The sequence below is a fragment of the Papaver somniferum genome, chromosome 6, assembly GCF_003573695.1.
Source record: "Papaver somniferum cultivar HN1 chromosome 6, ASM357369v1, whole genome shotgun sequence".
NCBI classification, from domain to species: domain Eukaryota; kingdom Viridiplantae; phylum Streptophyta; class Magnoliopsida; order Ranunculales; family Papaveraceae; genus Papaver; species Papaver somniferum.
In genome coordinates this window covers 154,699,068-154,721,344 of record NC_039363.1, presented here as the reverse complement: position 1 = coordinate 154,721,344, position 22,277 = coordinate 154,699,068, and positions in this window count along the sequence as shown.

Sequence of the window (22,277 nt, the reverse complement as noted above, 5' to 3'; positions counted from 1 at the left end):
GAATTATTTAGTAATTCACACTGCATACATACAGTTTACTGATCATTATGTAAGGGAGAGTGGATTCACATCTATATGTTTTACCTACTATGCAAAATATAGAAGTATTGACTAAGGGGGAGAAAACATATCACCATAGTATTATTTCAAGTTATGATACATTTGGACTTTGATAAAGATAATAATACTATGTGTTGTATGACAATGATTGAGAATATTTGTTTTCAAAATTGTCATCGCTACAGATCTTCAACAACAATGATGCTGAGTTGAACACGTTCAGAATCGCTGGAGAACTTGAAGTTACGAATAATTCAAGAAGTTGAAGATCCAACGAAATCAAGCATGATGGATCAGAAGCTACATAGTTTATTTATTTTGTAATCCATATGTATCAATAGTTTTGTCACTAAAATTAACAAAGGGGGAGATTTTTAGACCATTCCTCGGTCGAAATCGCAAGTGTTGCTATATCACGCTTGTTGTCAAATTTAGTTGATCAAAAATATATATTGATTTCTAGTCTACTACGTAGCCATGTCTCGGTTTAGGATAGAAGTGTGTAGTTGAGCATCGGACTTCACCGCGTTCATTATTTTAAGAAGAAGATAAAATGAAGACTTTGGATTGGAGATCAACTGAAGAACTCTGGAGAACTTCATCGACAAAAGGTGTGTGAAGACTGAACCATCTATTCACTCAGATATATTCTACTCTATCTACTAAAAGAGACTAAATCGTATGACTAAGTAGATTTTAAATTATTGCACATCGTAAATTCCGAGTTGTGTTATTCCAAATATATTTCTCGAAGTATGAGTTAAGTTATATGTCATTTGAACAATTTATTGTTCAAGTTGATCAAGTGAAAATAGCCTTGAACAATGATATATGTAAAATTATCATTACTCAGGAATGTTTTGATTTGATTCATTTCAATCATGTGAAAATAGCCTTGAACATTTTATATGATCTGTGTGAGACAATCATCTAACGTTACATGTTGGATATTGATTAAGTAATCATTTGAGAATTACTTGGAACAAGTGGTATGTGTGAGATTACCATTGTCATCTTCCGAGGATGTTTCAAATCGATTATCGAGAGTTTTACAGAAATACTGACTTCTGGATACAGGACAGTATGCATACCTAATACACGTACTAGGTAAACTAGTTTGGGTCCGGAACTTCGAAATGGGTACCTAGTACACATACTGGCGTAACTGTGATGGTACCGGAGTTGTAGTATGCGTACTCAGTACACGTACCGGCGAGACTAGGGAATGTTCGGAAATTTAGTTTTTATGCGTATTTCGTACGCGTACTAGTCGGTTTATATTCGGCTAAATACATCTTGGTACACATACTCAGTATGAATATACCAAAACGTCCGTCCTCGTGAACTCAAGGGAGTATGCTTACTCAGTGTGCATACAAGAGTCCCTGAACTGTAACTTCCGTGAGTGTACATATACCTAGTATGTATACCTTAGCATTACAACTCACGAACTGGATGTAGTACACATACTCAGTATGCGTACTTACCCAGTTTAATATATTCAGATGCATTCAAAAATATTTCTATGAGATATTGAGCATTTGAATAACTCTCTAAAACACATGTTAGATATATATTTGATCGTCGATTAAATTTTAGTTGATTATCAAGTTGAATCTAAAATGTTTTATGTAAATGACGAAAAGCTTACGTCCATATGGATGACTTTGGTTAACCATTTTTGAGCCTACTCATTGTACACGTTTAGGTACGGTTCATCATTATCTAAGTTTGAATAGAATAAGGTACCCAAATATACCACAATCTTTTAAATATCAACCTATAAGTCTGGTATCTTAAGTGATCGTCTATGGACAAAGTTTAGACAATAAAAATTAAGTCATATACCTTGCGTGATTGTCTATGGACGAGGTCGAGACAATACGACAACAAGATATTTACTTGACAATAGTTACGGTAATAACCGATTGACTATTAGGATCAATGTCAAGTAATTCAGATTAACATACGTGTGTAATTTACTTAATTATAATAACAATTATAATGCGAAAATAAAGTAAATGACACAACAAGATTTTGTTAACGAGGAAAACGCAAATGCAGAAAATCCCCAGGATCTAGTCCAGTTTTGAATACTGTCATAATTAAGCCGTTATACAAAATCTAATACCAACTTCGTATATTGAGGCCAAGTAGACTACCCATATGTTAGAGCATAGATCGGTTGAACTCACCAAGCGTTGGTATGTCAAGTTTGGTTGTCATATTTTAGTGTGTCAAAACTCATCTAAAGTCTCTTGATTGTATACTAGAGTCAACTTCGTTTAGGTTAGACTAGAAAGTCTAGGAATGTTGAGACATATAAATAGTACTCCGACGACCTGAAGAATGTGAAGAACAAGCGATCTACAACGACGACATCATCCGTCCTCTTGAGGTTAGTAATATTGACTTGAACTATTTTATTCCTTACGTATCTTTCAAGTCGTACTATATTAAAAACATACCTGCGAAGATTTATATATTGTATGATACTCTAGTGATGTGACATGGTCATATTTGTATGATCATAGTATTAGGGAATTAGACTACGAAGTATAACGCTTATCTTTTGAACTTCGTAGATATGACATCGACATAATCTTGTACATACTGTTATGATTATGTGAATGGGTTATGGTGAAGATTTCATCATAGGAAACAATGTTTTACATTTTTTTAGAGGAAGTACATTCATGAACTTTTTTATGAATCGAAAGGGAAATCATTAGGCTTATTGGTACGACTATTCATTGCAAATCTTTGGATTATGCGTGAGATGGTAGAACCGATCGTAACTTTGTTATGTATCTTGGTATAACTATTCACAGTGCCTGACTTATGATTTGGTATGACTAATTTTTATTAATTAGCGTAACCAATCCTAAGTAATCACCATGAGATGGTATGATCGATATTTGTAATTGGTGGATTGGTAACCGGTCCTGGTAATTGGTGTAACCGATCCTGGTAACTGGTGTGACCGATTACAAGCAATACAATGGAATATGGTAACCGGTCCGGGTAACTGATGTAACCGATCCTGGTAACTTGTATGACCGATCACAAGTATTTCCATGTTGAGGTATAACCGATCCTAGTAATTGGTAGAATCAATTGAACCCATGTATGTGATTTGATGTGATCAATCACATAGTTATCTTGGAATACAGGTCAACCAATTCTAAACTTGTTTGGAAGTGTGGTATAGTACTCAAGGAGATCCTGTGCCGAAATAAATTGGGAATATTTTAATTAAGGTTTTTGGTTTTATATGCTTTAATACCAGCTATTAAATGCATATCTCTAGAGAATAAAAATTAGTAATGTGCATTTACTAATTGGAGATTTTCTTTTGAGAGATTTCGGAATTCTTAGACAAGTATTTATTGAAATTTGGAAAACCTAATTTTTCTATTCATTGCATATTTTGAGAATAATTTCGGTTTTGGAAATTCCTTGGTATCCAGACACCCTTGGTCTATAAATACCTAAGTTTGCATTTCTAGCAAACTATCCTAAGATCCAGGCAAACTTTATTCTTATTGTTTCTGATGGATCCGTCTATTCGGAGAGGAAAGTATCCTAATTAGGTGAAATCTCTTACGATCGCTCGTTTAAAGGATTCTGTGGGATCAAGAAGCTCTACGAGTACCGTTGGTGGGAAACTAGATAATTGCAGTGTTATTAGTTTTCGATTGATTTGATTAACTAACGGTTGTTGAGAATTTGATTGCACATAGTTTGTTTATTCTTCAGAATGTTCTCTTCTGATATAAGATTCACTCAAACTAGATCGAAGTATCGACGGGATCTTTAGAACTGTTAGTAGATCTAAAGACATCTTGTGATAATCCATTGTCAACAGACTCTGTTCTGTGTGTGATTGATCACAAGAGATTCAAGTGATGTTGTGCAGGTATTTATTGAATACTAAAGAAGATTTCTTATTTAGTTCTCATATCTGTGTGTGTGCAGAAACCTTGATCGGCTGGGATCCAACTAGAATCAGATTTATTCGATTGATTAGTTGCTTGAGATCGGCATTCTCAATATATCTCTTTGAGATTTATTTTGATTGAGTGTGAATCTAAACTTAACTACTTTTGTAGTTATTGGATAGATTGATCTAACCAGGAAAAGAAGTTTATTAGATTAAACGGAAGAGCCTTTGCGTATGACTTGGCATATCTTTATCTTGAAAGAATCAAAAGAGTTGTTACCAAACAGATTCGTTGTTACTTTGCTGTTTGGAATACGATCCAAAGGAATTGTACCAATGCATGACCTTCGAAGTTGGAAGTGAAGGGATACTGAGGAAACTAAGTGAACTAGGGGTACTTGTATGATCTCAACTATACAAATTGGTATAGATTTTTTATAGCGGCTTAATTCTCAGAGTATTCAATTCTGGACTAGCTCCCGGAGTTTTTCTGCACTAGCAGTTTTCCTCATTAACAAAATCTTTCTGTGTCTTTTACTTTTCTATTTTCGCAATTATAATTGTTTATCATAATTGAAAGTAAAATACACAAACTGAAAAAATGGGGGTCTAACAACCACACCCAATATTTCGTTCGGCAATCTGAATGGATAAACTCCAATATACTTTCAAGAGAATCAACTAGACAGTCAGACTCAAGCTATAGAAAAGTATATCAAAGAGTTATATCTCAATTTCTCAATTCAATCTGCAATCAAACAAATAGGAATTTGGGAGCCCGATTGAATAAGAGAAATAACTTGGACGGTATCACAAACCAATATCCAAGTGTCAATCAATACAAACAACAACCCAAATTCCGAATTCAAGAAATGATTGAACTTAACGCAAAACCTGTGATATTTCTATTATATAAAAAAATATAATGTGGAAAAGAAATAACACAAACACCAGAAATTTTGTTAACGAGGAAACTGCAAAGGCAGAAAAACCCCGGGACCTAGTCCATCTTTGAACACCACACTGTATTAAGCCGCTACAGACACTAGCCTACTACCAATGAACTTCAGACTGGAATGTATTTGATCCCTAATCAGTCTCACACTGATCAAGGTATAGTTGCGCTCCTTACGTCTCTGAACCCCAGCAGGATTCTACGCACTTGATTCCCTTAGCTGATCTCACCCACAACTAAGAGTTGTTGCGAGCCAAAGTCGAAGACTTGATAAACAAATCTGTCTCACATAGAAAAGTCTATTGGAATCGATAAATCTGTCTCCCACAGAAATACCTATGATTTTTGTTCTGTTTTTTGATAAATCAAGGTGCACATCAACCAATTGATAAACCGGACTTATATTCCCGAAGAACAACCAAGTATTATCAATCACCTCACAATAATCTTAATCGTATGAAAGTGAAACAAGATATTGTGGAATCACAAACGATGATAGGAAGATGTTTGTGACTTCTTTTAATCTTACCTATCGGAGATAAATCTCAAGCAAATTTTATCAAAGATAATACTCAATCACGATAGTAGAAGTAAGATCAGAACAAGCAACTACAGAAAAAATAGTTGGGACTGGCTTCACAATCCCAATGAAGTCTTCAAGTCGTTAACCTACAAGGTTTTGGAAAAAACCTAAGGTTAAAGGAGAATCGACTTTAGTCGCAACTAGTATAACACAGAAGGTGTGGGGATTAGTCTTCCCAGTTGCTAGAGTTCTCTCTTATATAGTTTTCAAATCAGGGTTTGGAATCTAAGTTACCTTGGCAACAAAGCATTCAATATTCATCGTTAGATGAAAACCTGATTAGATTCAAGCTAATATATTTCAACTGTTAGATCAAACTTAACTTTTTATACACAAATGAAATGTACCTTCATTGAGGTTTGAGTAACCGTACCTAAACGTGTACACTAGGTTGCTCAACAGTAGTTAACCAAAGTTAGCTATATGAACACTTTCGTGTCAACTTATTCATCTTAACCATAACTAGTTCAAATGACTCAAATGAAACTAGTTATAGAATTGTTCAATTGCTATATTCTCATAGAAGTATACAAGAACACAATTGAAGCAAAATCGGTTTGATTCACTCGAATCAATTCATGAACACTATAGCTACGGTTTGCGAAGATTGCATTCCTTATTATATAAATGTATTAGTTTATGTTACAACCGATTCAAGAATTTTAACCAGTCAAGTATGCAAACGGGATCGCATACTTAAGTAGCCGAACCAAGTTTGGGTTCTCCAGTATGCGATCCGGTACGCATATCTCCAAACTCAGCAGAAATTCCCGGACCTAAACCTTACGCCAGTACGCGTACCGGTATACTTAGGCTCATGGACTTTCACAAACCAACAGGTATGCATACTATGGTTCCCGGACATGGATTACATATATGCAAGAACACATACTATTTCAATAATGGTTAAGTGTTCTAAACTCTATTTCAATAATTGAAACATTCTTAGAGGATGACAATAGCTGTTTTCACGAACTATTAGCATCAAAGCAATTTTTTGAAATAATCATTGTGAAACATTATAAGTCTATACCAAATGATTGTATTACACAAATCATGTAAGATATTACTCGGCTATTTTCACATGATCATCTTTTGACTTTCGTCAAGAACATAAGATGAACTTGGTCGAAGCGAAAGCTTACCAACACATATTTCGAGAAATATGTAAGCGAGATAAACTCAGCTCGAAATTTCAAATGTGCATAATCGAATACTATATAGCAATGCGAATTTTGTCTCAATATAGGAGATGGAGTAGAAATAGACTTTAAAAGTGATAGATGAGTTTCAGTCTCCACATACCTTTTGTTGATGAAGTTCCACAAGCTCTCCTTAGTAGTTCTTCGTCTTCTAATGATGAACTCCGTGAAGTCTAATGCTCAACTACACAATCTATCCTAGTCCGAGACATCGATTTAAGTAGACTAGAAATCACGACTTATAGTTTTGATAACTAACATTGACAAACAAGCTTGAGATAGAAACGCTTGCGAGTTCGACCTAGCAGTGCTCTAACAATCTCCCCCTTTGTCAATTTTAGTGACAAAACTATCAATACATATGCATTACAAAATAAATAAACTTTCTAGCTTGTCATCCAAATGCTTGATCTCCTTGGTTCTACAACATTACTCGAAATCTTCGTCACTTCCAAGTACTCCAGTGATTCTGAATGTGTTCAACTCAGCATCATAGTTGTTGAAGATCCGTAGCAATAACAATGAGAAACCAGTTGCTCTCAATCATTGTTATATAATGTCATAGTATCATTACACAACATCAAAGTTCAATTGTACCACAACTTTGACAATAATACTATGGTGATATATATCACCCCCCTTAGTTAATACTTCATCTCACAATGAAAACCACTCCCCTTTACATAATGATCCGTAAACCACATGTATTTGTAGCATGAGCTACACATTAATTCTCCCCCTTTTTGTCAATATAAAATGGAAAAGGTACGAAAACTAGTGGGATCCCAATGAAATTTTCATAGAGATACTTCATGACCAAAAGAGAACATATCAACTTGTTTCGATGATTTCACATAGTCGAACTTAATGTATTCATCAAGGAGCTTATAAAGATACAAGAAAACTCCTACGATATTCCACATCCGCACTCCCCACGAAGATTTGACAATTAAGCACAAGTCAAATAAGAACTCTCCTCCATAAAATTTCATTCCAGAAAGAACAACAAGAGCGACCTTACTTTTACAAGAAAAGAAGGATTTCTTTAGACATTAACAAATCACATGAAACATGAATTTGTATCCAAAAATCTCAATTGAATTAAACACAAAGAAAATGATTAATTCAATTGTCCAGGCTCAACATAAGAAAACTTACGGAGCAAAACGTTATGTACACAAAGATGTGGATCATGGAAAGACCAATACTGCGGAATAATCAAAGATTCATTCTATTTTTCATCACTATTTGCACAATGACATATAATAGACTTAATATTTGTAAAAAAAAGTTCATCCTATCTTCCATCAATATTTGCATAATGATATTATAGGTTTAACTTTTGTTGTCAAAAGTTCATTCTATCTTTTATCAATATTTGCATACCGACATATAATAGAGTTAACTTTTGAACAAATATGGGACGATCAAGGTTCACAGATGTAAACAACATATCCCATAACAATTTGCAATATATGAAACCATAAAGATTAATACTGCAAAAATCATCTTCCAAATAACTTAAAATTTAAATAAATAAATCTAAGAATATTGCAAGATGAAAACGTTGGCAATAGCTATGTGTACTCACAATAATTGCTATTCCAAACCCTAGTTATCCTTCTTAAAGACACAAGAATAAAATCTCGTAAGAAGTTTCCTAGACATTAAAAAAAAACTCTAAGAAATAAAAAACGATCACAATTAATAATCAGAGTTCACAGGAGGATAGTTCTGAGTCGATCTCTGAGGATCGGCGATTAACTCAGCTATTTTCTTCATTGTTTCTTTGATTTATATGTACAACATCATTAATTCAGGTGAATTTCGTATAACTATCTTAAATGATTAGTGTTCAATTCTACTTTTGTAGATCCGTTTAGTATTAATTAGGTCACCAGTCTTTAATTTTCATTGATCAAAATAAGAATTCAGAAATCGATTCATCATTAGTAGATCTAAATAATCTTTACGAAGAGAATCCATCGATCGATCTTATCAGTAATACTGATGATAGATGCGCGATTTGGAAATTTTCTCTTATTGGTCATCTGGATTTACTTCGTCTGAAATTTTCTGATGTTGTTCTAAATTTGGAAAGTCAATGAAGTTTGGTAGGACAGTGTAAGATGATTCCATTAGGAAAGGTTTCTTCATTATCAAATTGGACAATGAACGTGATAAAAACTCCATCAAAGATGGTAGGTGGGAAGTTTTTAATCAAGTCTTATGGATAAGGAATTGGATTCCTAATTTTCGTTCAGAAAATCATAGAACATCATCATCAACTATTTGGGTTCATCTTCCAGGACTTAGTTTGGAGTATTGGGATGAGAAAACACTATTCACTATTTGCAGAGATCTGGGAGATCCTGTTAAAGTTGAATTATTAAAATGGTTATTATGCAAGAGTTTTAGTTAACATTGATTTGGCAAAGAAAATACCAAGTAAACTGTGGATTAAAACAAAGTATGTGGGTTTTATGCAGAATGTAATACTAACTAAGCCACCCAAATTTTGCAATAACTGCAAAATAATTGGTCGTGTACAAGCTGAATGCAGGTTTCAAGCTACTTCAAATGAAACTAAGACTCCACAAGGAAATGGCAAAGTTTTCCAAAATCAAGTTTAAACATATTATCTCCTGTCAATGGTACTAATAATCAAGTTGGAGGAAAATCAACATCAACAAGTATCAAAGAGCCTTTTGACATTTGCTAAGCTCCAGTCACTAAAATTCATATTTCAACAGCTTCTATTCAGTAGAAAGAGAATCCCGCTACAATTACTACAGGAATGTTTGGTTCTTTACATAATGCAACTGATGAAGGAAATGATAAAAAATATGAATGAGGATAATATTGTTCCAGCAAATATATTACAAGTGGTTGAAGACAATGCTTTAGAACAAAGTTTGGTTAAGTTTATTAATGGCAAAGACGGGTCTATTTCAGATGAAAAAATTCCTTCTACTTCCTGGTTTAGAGTCATTCAAAAACCAGCAACAATTAAGCAAGTATCTTCTTCTGGTGATCAACAAAATAATGTGATATCCAAGGTAACATCTCAACCAGTTCCTGGTAAATATAATTTTAGAAAAAATAATGCAAAGGGAGGCACTAAAGGCCTCCAATCTTTGCAATGAATATTCTTTTTTGGAATATTAGGGGCCTTAGGAGGACTAGGGCTCAAGATAAGTTGTGGACCTTAATAAATCAATTTAAACCTTCTTTAGTTTTTGTGGTTGAACCAAAAGTAGTATGCAGTGCTTTTTTCTGTAATAAAATAAATTTGTCTGGGATGGAGAATAAAGTGATTAACAATTCAGTTTCTAATAAAAAGGGGAATATTAGGTTATTCTGGAATAAAACATTACCAGAACCAAAAGTTGTGTCTATCTCTAGCCAAATGATCACGGTGAATATTGGAGGAGTTCTAGTTTCTGGAATTCATGCACATGTAGGGGTTGTTCAAAGAAGATTCTTATGGGATGAAATGGAGCTAATTAGTGATTTGAATCAACCTTGGTTAGCTATAGGTGATTTTAATTCTATTGTTTCTCAAGATGAAAAAAATAGGAGGCAGAGAAGCTAATAGAAGAGTAATGCAAGAATTCAATAATTGTCTTAATAACTGTGAATTGATACAAGCTCCTAAATCTGGTTTAATGCATTCTTGGTCCAACTGTCAACATGGGAACAAGAGAATTCTATGTAATTTAGACACAGCTGTTTATAATCATAAGTGGTTCCAATTGCATGAAGATTGGAGTTACAAAGTGGGTTTGAGGATTGCTTCCGATCATGCTCCCTTGTTAGGTGGTGGTACAAGTATTCCCAAACCTTCAAATGCTCCTTTAAAGTTTTAGAAAATGTGGTTAACTCATCCAAGTTTTATGGATGTAGTTTCTCAATGTTGGGCTGAAGAAATTGTGGGTGATCCTGCTTATATATTTCAACAAAAATTAAAAAGATTTAAGAATGTTCTCAGGCAGTGGAACTGGTCTGTGTTTGGTAATGTGCATGTTAAAATCAAAGAAGTTGAAGTAGAAGTTCTTAAAGCAATGACTATCTCAGACCAAAATCCTCATGACACTGAAGCTCTGAACAGACCTGTAGCTGTTGAAAATGATTATAATAGTAAAGAGGTCCAACTAGAAAACATGTTAAAACAAAAAGCTAGAATTAAATGGGTCAAAGAAGGTTCTTCTAATACAGGGTTCTCTCATACAAATTTGAAGATAAGGCAATCAAAAAATCTTATAAGTGAACTGGAGGATTCCAATGAAAATTTATTATCAGATCAAAAACACATTGCAGAAACTCTTGTGCAACACTACAAACAAAAATTTCAATTTAAGGAAACAGAAAATATGGAGTCTCTGCTGGAAGTAATTCCAAATGTGGTTACAGAGGAGGATCAACAGATATTCGATGCTATTCCAGAAGAAGATGAAATAAAGTCTATAATTTTCAGTATGGACCCTGACAGTTCACCAGGTCCTGATGGTTTCTTTGGATGCTTTTATAGAGCATGCTGGAAGATTATGCATGAAGATGTTGTTCAAGCAGTGTAATTCTGATGGAGAAGAAAATTTATTCCAAAGGGCCTTAACTCAAACTTTCTGGTGCTTCTACCTAAAACAGAAGGTGCAAAAACTCCTAATCATTGTAGACCAATTGGTTTAATTAATGTAAGTTTTAAGATATTTACAAAGATCATAAAAATACAAGAATGATCTCACTTATGACAAAACTGATAACACCTCAACGAGTAGCTTACATTAAAGGCATAAGTATACAAGAACGGATTATGTTAGCTTCTGAGATGGTCAATGAAATGAAGAAAAAGAGAAGGGGAGGTAATGTGGGATTAAAGCTGGACATATCTCAAGCTTATGATTCTGTAAGTTGGGATTTCTTATTTCAGGTGTTATGCAAGTATGGTTTCTCTAATTCCTGGTGTCAATGGTTGAGAGTTTTGCTTGAATCAGCTAGAATATCAGCAATGGTTAATGGTGGGCCTCATGGTTTCTTCTCTGTTAGAAGGGGACTCAGACAAGGAGATCCCTTGTCTCTAACTTTATTTGTTATTATGGAGGATGTTCTAAGAAGATGTATTCATAAGAAGGTGGCATAAGGATTGATGTTACCAATGGTTGTAAGGAAAGGCATGCATCCAACCCATTTGTTCTTTGCAGATGATGTCTTCATCTTTTATAATGGAGCCAAGAAAAGTGTCAATAATCTTATGATGTTGCTGGATGATTATCAAAAAGGTTCAGGTCAAATAATAAACAAAACTAAAAGCAAGTTGTCCATTGATGGCATTTCAGTTCTAAGAAAAACTCAGATTAAGGAGATAATGCAAATGGAACTAAGTGACTTTCGTGACAAGTATCTTGGAGGTATCCTACCTCCTGGAAGAGTCAAAGTTTCTACAGTGTGGCCTATGGTTGAGTTAATACAGAAAAACTTGCAACTTGGAAAGGGAAGCTACTATCTTTATAGGACATGTTGGTTCTCATTAAATTTGTACTGTTTAGTATTCCAATTTATAATATGGTTGTGTATAATTGGCCTGCATCAGTAATCAAAGTATGTGAAAAAGTTATAAGAAATTTCCTCTGGTCTGGTGATGGAAATGTGAGAAAACATATTATTTTATCTTGGAGGAAGGTTTTCACTCCTTATAGTGAAGGTGGCTTGGGGATTCAAAGGCTTGAAATCATTAACAGAGCATTACTCATGAAAATGATGTGGAGAATAATTAATTCTAAAGATGAATGGGCACTCTTCATTAAGGCAAAGTACTTGAATAAAAGAAATGGAGTAAAAATTGGAAACTTTCATCCTGGACTAAGGTGGGCTTGGGATGCATTGAAAGAAAACTTGAGATGGTGCATTGGAAATGAACATATGGTCAATATGTGGTTTGATATCTGGATTGGTGATGCTCCCCTAATTGAAAGAACTGATTTTAATACTTATGTTAAAAACAATGAGCAACTAAAAGTAGCTGATCTTATTCAGAATGGCAGGTGGTGTATTCCTTCTGAAATACAGTTATTGATCAGTTCATTGTGTTTACCAGAGATAGGTGGAGGGAAGGACTTATTAGTATGGGGTGGTGAATTAACTGGTAAGTTTACAACTTCATCTGCAATAGCATTGTTAAGACATAAAGAACCTAAACTGAATTGTGCATCTCATATATGGAATACATTTCTTCATCCAACTATAATAACTAATGTCTGGAAAGTACTTCAAGGAATTATTTTGGATGGTACTGTCATGGTTGGAAATGGATATGAACTAGCCTCCAGATCTTGTATCTGTGAGAAAGATCAAGACAACGTGGGTCATCTTCTTTGGGATTGATCTTTCAGTGTTAAAATTTGGACATGGTTGTGCGCTGTGTGATGTAGGACATCTAGACCAAGTCACCCCTGTTTGAACATGAGAGTCAAACCTTATTATATTTTTAGTATTACTTTTTAAATTACGTTTTCCCTATTTTAGAACTATTCTAGAAATTATTAAGTTTCCTAGTTTAGTATGATTTCCTTTTCCTAGTTATATTACTTTTAGGAAATAGTGAAGCCTATATAAGAAGGCTTAGCATTATAGAATTCCTACACATTCAACATTATTATCTTATTTGATTTATCAAAGATATTTTATTTAGTTATTGTTCTCTAGTTTTCTCATAACTTTTGTGAATCTATTGATTTCACACTAATTTTCACTATCTTTTGGATCCTTGATCCAAATTATTACGCTTCCGATATGTTAAGTGGTACCAGAGCCTCGGTTGAGAGCCTCCACTAACATGGGTGATAAGAAGATTTAAGAATTAGGGATTAGTTTGAAGAATATACTAGAAACCGATATGCAAGCAATGGGAAACAATATTGAAAAGAAGCTAACCACAGTAATAGATGAACGTCACAAAGATATCACAAAAATAATCGAAAATATGTTTATTAAGTTCATAGGAGAAGAAGGAAAGAAGGTACTCGGAGAAAATTCTAAAACCCAAGCTGAAACTGTCCATCCTCATACTTCCGCCCCTCCCAATTCTACCACTCCCAATACTTCCACCCCTCCCAATTTCATCACTCATCTTCAAACCCCCCAGCCTCTTCCCAACCTTCTTACAACCATTATTCCTCCCAAAATAAATCATATTATCATCCATTACAATCCACTCCATCATACTCTACCTGTCCTTCATACACAACACCACAAACATCACAATTTGATTTTTGTGAGGATTTCAACTCTTATTCTACTCCCCAAAACTATCACAAAACTTTGCCACAACAACAAGCAATTGATGTTTAGGATTATGAACCATATTATTATCCTCCACCATCGCGACAGCAAAGGAACATGGGAAATCCACAAAACTATCGCCCCAAAGATGATATAACTCTATTTGATGGACTCTTACTATAGATGGGGCAAAATGATTTCCTGGTTTTTACGGAATTGAGGAGATGACCGTGCGGAGGAGACTCCTTGAACCGAGCAAACTGCTTAACCTCACACAGATGCACTGCGAAGAGAGTGCTTTAAGTTCGAGAGATCAATCTGTAGGACTCCGGAATAAACCAAGACAATGGCCGTTCCAGAGTCAACTCGGTCACAAGAGAGGATGGATTGATCTGTAGGAGGGAAGCTGAGAAATGTACGAGATCAATGGTGATCAAAGATTGTAGGTGTGTTGTGTATTCTGCGTGAAGAAATAAGGTAAGTTCTGATTGATTGAATTTTGCTCTGTTGAGAGTAATTGCTCATACGTTGAGTTCTTAATCTCTTGTTGTCTGTTGAAGAGAGATTGTCCGTTGTTTCAATCATGATTCAGAGACTTATTTATATTGCAAGAATTGTAAACACCTTGATCCCATGAAGTGTGACAGTTGCTGGATTTAAAAAGTGGGGAAGTGGAAATCGTGTTAAAACTAGTTGCTCATCGTGTGGAGACTTGGTTGATTTTCTACCAACTACTTTGCTAACTCTTCTAACTGCTTGCACGACTTGCTCACATTCTCATCGTGTGTATGAATACACATTCCGTAAACCGCCAGACCAAAACCCTAGTTGATATCCCCCATGTGACACGATTGATGTCTCGTGATCGTGGATTCTGCAAGGCAGACGTGTATTTAGTTAGTCAGTTGTTGACTTTATGAGACGATGAGATTTTGTATTGTTGAGTCGAACGTGATTTTCAAATGTTCTAGGACTCAGGAATTGAACGTGTCTGTTGAGACAGAGGTATAATTGTAGAATGAATGTTGATAGTTAAGGTGAGTAAATATTACTCATTTGATGAATTGTTGAATATTGATAGTTGAACCATTATTCCTTAGTCTGAGCAAATATTGCTCATCTGAGCAAATGTTGCACGTTTGATGAATTATCGGTAGCGGGACCAAAATAAAATATTAATTTAAGATACTGGCAACTGGGCCGAGTATTATAATAAAAATGTTGATCACGAGATCAACGTAAAATTATTAGTGTTTGAATCTGCTCAGAATTATGCATTGCAGAGCTTTGGATTTGAAACCCTAATTTTGATCAATTGCTGGTCAATTGATGATTTATTGAAAATCAACCACGGAGTGAAGGATTGACCGGATACATGGGATGATGGACCGTCCATGTAGCGTCCAGATGCTCGAGTAAGCAAATACCAAAGTCTCTTGAAGACCAGTTAGTGAAAGGATGATTAAATGCTGGTTTAATCATTTATTAAAATAATGCTCGTCCTTAGATGATAAAACCTAATTATGAAGAGATGAGGGACCGACCAAGGGGTCCTGAAACTGGCCTTGGTTGGTCATGGGACCGACTGACGGTCGTTTTATGAAATTCCAAATTGTTTGGAAGAGTTTGAACCTAATGTGAACAAATTAGGTCAAATGATGAAAATGTGTGGGACCGGCCTCTTGCAAGCCAAAGAGCCAACCTTGGTCGTTCAAGGTAATATGCTCATGTCAACAAATTGTTCCTGTCTCAGACCTGAGATTTTTGATATTTTCAAGTGCGCGTTCGAGCAACATTTTGAGAAAATATGAAGAAATCAAGGTTTTTGCTCAAACTGAGGGAACTTCATAACATGAAGGAAATAATAATAATAAAATAAGGAATCATGAAGTATGGGACCGTCTATGGATAAGGCATGGCCGGCCTTCCAATAAGCCCGGTCCCATGGCACTTTTCCTAATTTTATATTATTTTCATGATTTTAGGGAAATATCATGAAATCAAGGAGTTTGTTGAAACTAAGGAGTTTCCTTGAAGTGAAGGAGTTTCCATGAGATGAAGGAAACAATAATAATAACAATAATAAAATAAGGGGCATGTGGGACCGGCCATGACTAGGGCATGGTCGGCCGGCTAGTGGCCCGATCCCATGAGTCTTCCCTAATTTTATATTATTTTCATGATTTGAAGGAAATTTCATGAAATTAAGGAGTTTTCATAAGATGAAGGAAATAATAATAAAATATTAAGGAATCATGAGGTGTGGGACCGGCCACAAGTAGGGCGTAGCCGGCCGGATAGTAAACCCGGTCCCATGACACCTTTCCTAATTTTATATTATTTCCTCGGTGTGAAGGAAACACCATGAAACTGAGGAGTTTCCTCGAACGAAGGAGTTTTGTTCAAATGAAGGGATATTCATGAGATCAAGGAAAAATAATAAAAATATGATAAAATAAAGAATTAAGCGTAAGATTGTCCACGGCATGGCTGGCCGGCCGGTGGGCCCAGTCCCCTAGCGCCTTAGTTAAAATTTTATTATTATTATTTTTCTTCCTATTCTGTATAGGTTCATCGTTCCTTCGTATTTTGGAATGATTGTTCGTGCATTCAGGTGCTCGTTAGTGCATTATTGTTGAATTCACTTGCACCATTTTAGTCGGGGCTTACTCGATAGCAGCTCAGATTCCCGTACGTTGAATATTTATTACTAACCCATGGAATTCTGTTGGGAAAAGCCGTGAATTGATGCAATGAAATATTATGAAGAACGTATAATATTTTCTAGGGATTCAATTAATGAATCTAGTGACCAGAAATAATTAATTGATGGCTCTATACTAGCGCGTCATCTAGGAGCATTAATTATTTGAGAATTGAGTGATATGAGCTAGTTGAAGCGTCATATTTTATTATGTATAGTCCGGGAAAACGTTGTTGCATCCTGAAGACGTTATTGCTCTATACTAGCAGGCAAGCTGTCTAGGAGCCATCCAATCATTAAGATTCTATACGCATGTCTTTTATATAGTTAGGGAAAACATTGTTACATCCTGAAGACGTTATGATCTATACTAGCAGGCCAGGTGTCTAGGAGTCGTCCAATCGTTCGATTTTATATAAAAGTGATTACTGAAATTGCTTAGTCTTCATGAAATCTGTCGTTGCCTCAATTGAGAGACTGCACATTCATGTAGGCTCTGAGAGATAATATACTCAGTTAGAGGTTCTTGTGGCATGAGTTTTCATGATTTCATGAGAGACATGAGCCTCAATACTTATCTGATTGCTGGATAAGAAATATGTAAGATTATGGTTTTACGATTTTATCCTTTGTCGAAAATCCACCATCAACATTAAGTCCCATGCTTAATGAAGGACAGTCATTTTCCTCAGTCAGCACTGGATGGTGATTTTTTTTTAGTTGCAGACGAAATAAGTAATTGAACTTGGTCGTAATATAGAATGTTACCGGATTTTCGATTGTACGAGCGATCTATGGCTTGAACGAAGATCCCAGTAGCATGATAGAGCATCGTCTGATGAGCGTAAATTGGTGTACCACCACTGATTTCGCCGTGTCTCTGCTTCTTCTGGAAAACACCAAACCGAAGATGAGGACTTTTGCAGATGTCCGTTCCAAGGTGAATCACCCTGAGATGAGGGAGTTAATTCGTGGTACGCCTCTTGATCAGCTGAGGAAGAAGAGGGGCGAAGATGAAAAGCTGAGAACCCGTTGATCATAGAGTTGAGCTGTATCCATCCGGTATGAAAGTTGGTCGTTTAGCTAAAATCAATTTCCATGTTGAATGTAAGGAAAATGACCATTTGGATGTTGTCTATGATGATCCTGAATATCATCTCGAAGAGATTGCTGCAAAAACATCCCTCTGCTTGCGTCTTCGAAACTTATGGATCCGTCATGGAGGGACTTTCAGTATCACAGTAGCAGACTGTCAGTCCCCAGTATCGGTGGGATATTCTCTTCATTCGTTCTCTTTATTCTTTCTTATTCATAGAAAGATGGAGATATCGAGGTTTAAAGACTTTGTGGAAATACCTAGGGAACGTCGCTCAACTATGAGTGTTATGAATTCCGTGTAGAAATTTCTGCTTGTATGTCATCCTCTCTGGAAGTTACTGAAACTTCATACGATGTCAAAATTTGATGATTAACCCCAGCTTTCGAAGATAAAAGACCGAGGAATCACATGAAAAAAGAATCCTCCGGTTTGGATATGTCTAGGGAGGTCCATGGCGCGTGCACCTTCATAACTTGTAATCCCTTGCAAACTTTCATATTTCATAAACCTGAGTGTGAAAGCCATATCTTTCTGCTCGTATGTCTGACTGATGCGCCCTTTTATTATGTGGTAGCAGAGGCATAGACGAACATCTTCTATAAAGGAAGTATTGTCCCATTCCCCACTCATTGGTACGTTTTTGTAAACCCATGGCCTGAAGTATGTTGTATCTCATTTGTAGAGGTGATGATAATATCTTGTAGAAAACTTCGGCTTGTGCTTGTTTGACGTGCAAGATTTGGGAAGACTTTCATGTCTTCATATCTTGATATGAATCATTGGTGCTTGGAGAAGTGTGATCCATCGAGTAACACTTCATAGGATGGATAGTTGATGAAGCCGGACTTCAAGATGTTGCTCCTGAAACCGTTGTTAATGCTGAGATCACAATTGGATTTGCTTCAAAGATACTTGTTAGTGTTGAGATCGTGGAAGGAGTTGCTCTAGAGATCCTTGTTGATGCTGAGACCATGGTTTGATGTGGATTTCACGGAATTGGAAGAAAGTGTCCGGGGAGGAGAAGTCAAAATTTGTTAACTCTCCTTCCACCATGGCTTTTCTTATCCGTGCAATTAGGATCACAAAACCAATGTTTGTTACTTCGTTTCAGAATCTTGCTCCATCAAGTATTGACGGTCTTCAATTCCCTACGGCTGGACAAGCGGCTCCCATGAGGAAATTTCCATGGAAAAGGAGAGTACAGGTGATGCTTGCTCGTCTTCGAAGGATGGTAAGGAATAAGAGTCTCAGAATCCAGGACTAAATGATCGATGATCCTCTTAATGTCGATGCTGGCAATTCTGACCCCTTGAACGCTTCAGAGGCCTCCCAAATAAGTACCCATCTTATATTTTCTTCATTTAAGCCTAAAATTACTGATTTGTGGATGAATGAATGAGAATCCATATGAATGAACGAAAAGTTCTGCCGAAATACGTCACCTGAAAATTCAGAATTCAGCCTTTTAGTAGAAATGTTGTAGAATCTTCGTCCGATGTCGGATTTTTACGGTATACCCAGTTTTCTTATGCCCAACAAAATTTCCAAGCTTTAACACATAAGCTTTTAAATTTTTGAGCATGTTTAGAGGTCGAAATCGACGAAACAGTAAACTTCCAAGAGACTCTCAGAAGGTTTTCAGCTGTCATGTAGTCCAATTCAGAATTCAGCTCTCAGAAAGCCACATCTATTTACTCGTTTATCCAATTGCTACGAAATTTTGATATGTTGTAGAGAACATCCATACAAAGATAATGGTATATAAATCAACCTTAGATTCTTCACCAATTGCTCCCAGTTAGTCATTTTATGCAGGGCAGAGTAAAATCTCTTCAGATGAGCTTGTTGCAAAACGTGTTTTTATGACTTTCACGCTATTTGTTCATGTATTGAATGCATAATGATGAAAGTTGATGATATTAGACCACTTACATGCTGGAGTTTATGATTCTCTTTGGTTTCCATGTTTAGATTGCTCTAATATCATGTAATCTTCGTATTAGGTGTCGAATACCGAAGTTGAGAATAATGAAACCAATAATGATAAATCGAGCAACCCTGGGATTATTGATGAAGAGAAAACCATCTATTCACTTCAAGGACATGAGAGGGTTTTCACTGAAGCTGTTAAGGAGACTGAGACTTGATTGTTGTTGCTTCAGTGATGGAAGAACCCTAACCAATAGCAGAAGAGACTGTCCCAGAAGAAGCTGTTGTCGAAGTTGCTCCAATAATTTAGAATCGTATAGTGGTGCATGAATACCCGAGTGCAGGAGTTTCTTTTGATCCTCCATTTGGTGACTCACTCCCATATCATGAACTAGTTGGCGGATTCAGTGTTCCTACTGGATATACAGTCTTGTACGAGAAGATATGGAATAAGTTTGGTCACATCACCGTTACCAGAGACCCTAAGCATGCTTATTCTTTGAAAATGCAAGTAAGTGTTATCTTGCGTGTTATAAATGATATATGCACTAGGGCTAGAAATACCGTTACTCCAACTGTACTCTTTGATTGGGAGTTTAACTTGGAGAATTATGAGAGACTTGGCTTCAACGTGAAATGGCTTCGTAAGAAGATAAATGCTATCAAGGACTCATGTCAGAATAACATACCCTTTCCCAACGATGATGTGATGGAGAAGGAAGGCAAGATTGCTAGATTGACTAAGGAGATGAACATGGAAAAGGCGGCCTTACAAGTCTTGAAGGATGCCAAGGAGCGAAAATCTTACTTTGCTGATTTTCTTTGATTTCGTTTCCATGATCTCTTGAACTTCTGAACTTCTGAGAGATGTGAGGTTTTATTTTTGGTTTTGAATTTTGATTGGTTTTGGATAAGTAGATGATTGAGGATTTTCTTTTGGACTTGATAGAGATTTTCTTTAAGTAAAGCGACCTTTGATAAATTGCTGAATTCAAATTACTGAATGCAAGTATTGCAAACATTTTGGAGGAATTGAAATACAATGAAAGAAAATCCTAAATTCCAAATCCAGATGTCATGAATGTTCAAATGCCCAATACCACAAATATCCAATGATCTCAGGCATCAAATGCTTTGAGCCAATTCTCATGTATCATTGGTACGGTCCTACCGTCCATGTTGATTAGCCTGTAGTATCCTCCAGTTATGGATCTAGCAACCATAAAAGGTCCTTCCCAATTAGAGCTTCTTGCAGAATGAAGGTTTTGTTTAGTTGCTTTAAGAACCAAATCTCCTTCATGAAATTTGTTAGGGTTGACCGTTCGCACCTTGAATATTTTCTGTTGATTCAGAACTCCTCGTGCAATGGGGTTCTATGGCTGTGGGGATTTCCAATCCTGTGGCACATATGGACATTCGTGCAAAGGAGAGTATCTAGGATATTATTTGTCGTGTTCATCCATGATTTCAGCAATGGTCGTATTAGTGAGATGCTCAACTCGGAGCGGTTCCGCATCCAACTACTTGGTGAAATATTGCTGAGGTGAGGTTATCCATTCATAGCATTTTGCAATAGCTAAGTTGTTAGTGGATTGAAGCCCTCGACCCAAGTAGTATATTTGAAAGTTGATAAAATGGATGTACGAGGAGGAATAAGACTTTCCTGAGTGCGGAACCTTTTGACTAACGCATGCGCATTTTCTTCAGTTCTTTGTGTTAGCTCCATCAAAGCATTGACTTCTTTCAGATGTTCGAACAACGGAGCATCCTCTATTTCTTCCGAATCGGAGCTTTCCTCAACAGAGAAATGTGCAATTGAAGGTGTTGGGGTTACCTTTTCAGCATGAATCCATGTGCGTCCGCGGATCATATCATATCCTGGATCTTCTCGGATTATGTAAAACTTGGCTTCTGTCCAGATCGAGTTTACCTTCATCTTGAGAGTAATATAGCCATAAGCGTCTTTGGGCGTTCCTTTATGATCCATGATTGAGGTTGGAGCATGAATAGATTCTTGTCGAGTGATACCAGCAACTCTGAGAGTTTTCAGAGGGATAACATTGACATTAGTGCCAACATCTATCAGCGCTCGTTTGAACTCGTTTCCTTTGATATGGATTGTGGTGAGAAGTCCCCAGTCATACATTTCTTTGTCTGTTGTTGAAGGCTCCGGGAGTATTTCTTGAATCGAGAAACGCTTCCCTGACACGATGTGATTCAATGCAGCAAACATGCCTTTTCTTTGAGCCTGGAGAGGGTCTCTGTGTACCCCTACAGTCCCCAAGTTAAGCTCTCCTGATTCAACCTTTTCTTGGAATATGTGCTTCAAAATTATGCAGTCCTTTGTGGGATGGTTGACGAATCTGTGAAAGCAGCAGTAGCAAGGACTTTCCATATCCTATTCGGTTGGTTCTTTGTTGATGTACGACAACTTGATTGCACCGTCTTGGACCCAAACATCTAGTAGTTGAATCACCTCTTCAATGGGAAAAGGGAAATCATGAGATTCTTGATCGGTTCCTAC